Raw genomic sequence first — 4,246 nt, forward strand, 5'->3', positions numbered from 1 at the left:
TAAGTACAGGTCAGGTCACCACAGTCTGAAGGTAGCAGGTAGGTAGAGGGGCGGGAACTGTGCGCGCGCGCACACACACACATACACACACACACACACACACACACTGTGCTGTGCGCTACAGGGAATAAAGGCTGAGTAAGAGACAATCTCTGCCCTTGAGGAGTGCAAGGTCCAGCCAAGGAGACATGACCTGGCTCTTCCATTGGCAGGAACAGAGAGCCCTCCAGCAGCTCTGGTGAAGGGCAGATTTGCTCCGAGGCCTCCTACAGGTCTCACAAATGACCACCAGAACGGGATTCAGCTCGCCTCAGGAGCAGGGTGTCTCTCTGCCCACTGGTCCTCGCATTCACTTCTTCTGACAAGCTTCCTCAGTCCTGACTCCACATGGCTCTTCTGCCCCGGCCAGCTACAATCGCCCATGGCTCCCTCTCCATTTTCTGATCCCCCATTCCCCAGCAGGCAAGTGCTCTACACTGGTCCCAGAGGGCTGTGATGGTTCTGCTTGTATCTGGATCCTTTGGTTCAGTTGGCTGCGATCAGGGAGAGGAATAGAGGCCTGTGGGAGGAGAGAGACCTTCCAGTTTTTGCAGTCAGAGCAGACACAACCACACTGGAGGTGGGCAGGGTCTGAGTCAGGCTTTCAACCATGGGGAATTAGAAAGACAGAGAAGAGGGGTTAGCTGGTGACATGGTGGTTAAGGCACTGGATGCCCACAAGGCCAACAGTGGTTCGAGTCTGGACCTGGTGACTTACTTTCTCACTTTCTCTCTCTCGTTTTCTTCCTATTTCTCTCTCTCTCTCTCTCTCTCTCTCTCTCTCTCTCTTCCCCTCTCCCTGTCTCTCTCTGGTGAGCATGTGTGGCCTGTAAAAAATTTTAAAATAATGATAATAATAGGGGCCAGCAGGTGGCGTAATGGTTACATCAATGGACTCCCACATGGCCAACGATAGTTTGAATCCTGAACCTGGAGGCGTGAAACTCACATCGGGAACATGTGCATGTGTGCCCAAAATCTCAAGAAGAGAATGGAGGAGAAGGGATTATGGCATGGTCAGTCCCCTGGGAGGGTTATTTCTCATTTTCTCTCTGTCTCTCTGTCTCTGTCTCTCTCTCTGACAAGCACATGTGCCCTATAGCAAAAAATCTCTCTCTCAAAAAAATAAATAAATAAACAAAATTAAATAAATAACTCTTAAAAGAGAGAGAGAGAAAGAGACAGAGAAGAGGACCTTTCATTCCGGGCACCAAGGTAGGAGAGGCTGGGCTATTTCAGGGCCCAGCAGGTGAATGGGTTTAGATGGAAGAAGTGGAGGAAAACAGAGAGTGGGTCTTTGTTACATTGTTTAGAATCTTGTTTTTTAAGCTTCAGAGCAACTCAGTGGTTTTCTTATTTTTAGCAACAGAACCCTTTTGTTTCCATATCAAATACTACCCAGGAGCTTCCTGCACAGGCCAGAGGAAGGCTGGGCAGCACTGGTCCAGGCAGAGGTGAGAACAGTCACTTGCCCAGGACCCCTCTACCCTTCACCTGCCACAGCTACTCCCAAGGTCCCTCAGCAGTTCCTCCAGTTCTGTGGGATATCGACAGCACTGAGGGGCCATGGGTGTTCTGGAAGGCTTTTCTGCAGAGGAAAGAGAGCCATCTAGAAATGGAATGTATTGAGCAGGCTGGGAAGAGGGGCTGGGAGCCCTGGACAAGGTGCTGAGAACCTGAGCCACAGAGATGGCAGCTCAGAAGCAGCAGAGGATGCGCCACCAGAAGGAGATGCCAACATGGCAGAGCAGTGGCCAGCCTGGTGCTGGGGTGGGGATACCAGGCAACAGACCCGGCAGGGGTGGGGACGGGACCAGCTGTCATTGGGTTGGCAGTAATGGCAAGTTAAAAGAAAAAATACGGGTAACCCAATATGCTACTCAGCAAAGTTGGGGGACAGCCAGTGGCATAGAGGGTAAGGCACTGGATTCCACATGACCAGCTATCCAATTCGAGTCCCAGAACTGGCAGCTTCAAAAACACGCTGGGGGAACTGCAGCGGGTAGAAGGTGATGATTTGAGTGTTCGTTGTCTTCGCAGCCTGCGGGAAGCAAACACATTCTCGAAAGCTTCCAGCGACCCCTTTCATCGGCGTCATGGCAGTGCCAGGTTGCAACAAGGACAGTGTCAGAGCAGGCTGTAAAAAATGTGGCTACCCTGGTCACCTGACTTTTGAATGCTGCAATGTTCTTCGTGTAGACCCCAAAAGGGACATAGTTTTGGATGTCAGCAGTACAAGCAGTGAAGACGGTGATGAGAATGAAGAACTGAATAAATTGCAGGCATTACAGGAAAAAAGAATAAATGAAGAAGAGGAGAAGAAAAGAGAAAAAAAGCAGAGAGAATCAAATTGAAGAAAAAAGAAAAAGGTCCTATTCAACCAGTTCCACTGAAGAGGACACTTCAAAACAAAAGAAACAAAAATATCAGAAGAAAGAAAAGAAAAAGGAAAAAAAGAATAAATCAAAAAAAGGGAAACATCACAAAAAGGAAAAAAAGAAGAGGAAAAAGGAAAAGCATTCTTCTACCCCTAATAGCTCTGAATTCTCCAGAAAGTAACTGAGACTTTGGCCTGAGCCACTGCTTTTAAAATTTTGTTTTGAAAAATTATTGCCCTTCCTTGGAATTCGCTATATAATTATGCTTTGCAATAAATCACAGCCTTTTCTATATAGACCTATGTCATACGCGAGACCATTATCCTTCTGACAATATATTTTTAACGTGCTCTAACTATAAAGTATTAAATCAGCGTTCTTACTTAATAGCCATCTCCCAAGTACAGATGTTTATACACACAAAAAACATTTCTAAAAAGTATGATTTCTGTTTTATATATATTTGATGTAAATATTTGTGGGGTACAGTATGGTTTTTAAAACATCCATTCAGTGTATAATAATCATTTTTGGTATTCAAACAAAACAAAACAAAACAAAACAAAACAAAACAAAAACCACGCTGGGGACATGTGCACGTGTGCCTAAAATCCCGAGGGGAGAATGGAGAAGGCACTGCGGTGTGGCCACGCCCCTGGAGGGGATGCCTTCTTGCTTTCTCTGTCTGGCAGGCACATGTGCCCTATAGCACAATTAAGTTTTACGTATCTATTTATATACATGCTGCTGCCCAGACAGGTGGAGCTAGGCCGGCCTTCAGGGGCCCCACATCCCAGGGAACAAGCAGGCAGCCTGGGTTTTCTTGATTGAGGTACAGAAATTGAAGGGCTGACACAACCCTAGAGTTAATTAAATCATACCAAATTACAGTAAAACCTCATTTTTAAAAAATGTTATTTAATTAAAAATAGCGACTATTTCAAAGCTACAGCTAGTCCTCAACCAATGAGATGCCGTATTACTGTTTAATAAAATGCTGAGATTAGCTGGACCTCGTAAATGCAAAGTCCAGTGGGGGTTAGAGAGCTTTTCTTTTTGTTCTTTGGATTTCCGTTTAAGAAGGTTTCATTGGAGAAACAGTTCAGGTAGCTGCATGTGGTAAGACTGACAGAATGCTGACTGCCAAGTAATACAGCTCTAGAATTTGTTCATTTTTCTCCTTGGCCTGGGAACCCAATACAGCTACAGCTATAAATTCTAAAGGTTTTTCTCACCCCCCCCCCCCCCCCCCCAAGGTAGTTCCTTTGTGTGTTAGGAAAGTCTGGCCCATTCATGACAAACCAATTTTTAAAAAAGCACTATTCAGTTCATCAACTTTTTTTTTTTAACTTTTTTAAGAGAGATTTTTGCTATAGGGTATATGTACTTGCCGGAGAGACAGAAAAAGAGTGAGAAATCACCCCCCAGAGGGGATGGCCACACTGCAATCCCTTCTCTCCTAGTCTCTTGGGATTTTGGCCATATATATATACACACACACACACACACACACACACACACACCTGGCATGAGTTTCAAACTTCTGGGTCCGGAAATCAAACTGCAGTCAGCCATGTACATGGGAGTCCAGTGATGTAATTACACCACCTGCTGGTCCCGATTTTACTTTATTTTTTAAGGTTTCCATCATAGGGCATATGTGATCATCAGAGAGAAAGAGAGACAGTGAGAGGGAAACTGGCCCCAGGCGATGGCCATACCACAATCCCTTCTCCTCCATTTATCTCCTAGGATTTAGGGCACACACGCCTGGCATGATTTTCAAGCCACCAGGTCCAGGACCCAACTATTCATTTTAAAAACAATTA

General features: G+C 45.6%; 1 pseudogene; it reads left to right on the forward strand.

Moving 5' to 3' along the window:
- The first annotated feature begins 2,059 nt into the window (after nt 1–2,059).
- On the forward strand, nt 2,060–2,719 carry LOC102473885 (protein SREK1IP1 pseudogene; annotated as a pseudogene).
- The last annotated feature ends 1,527 nt before the right edge of the window (nt 2,720–4,246 follow it).

The sequence above is a fragment of the Tupaia chinensis genome, unplaced genomic scaffold, assembly GCF_000334495.1.
Source record: "Tupaia chinensis unplaced genomic scaffold, TupChi_1.0 Scaffold000063_1, whole genome shotgun sequence".
NCBI classification, from domain to species: domain Eukaryota; kingdom Metazoa; phylum Chordata; class Mammalia; order Scandentia; family Tupaiidae; genus Tupaia; species Tupaia belangeri.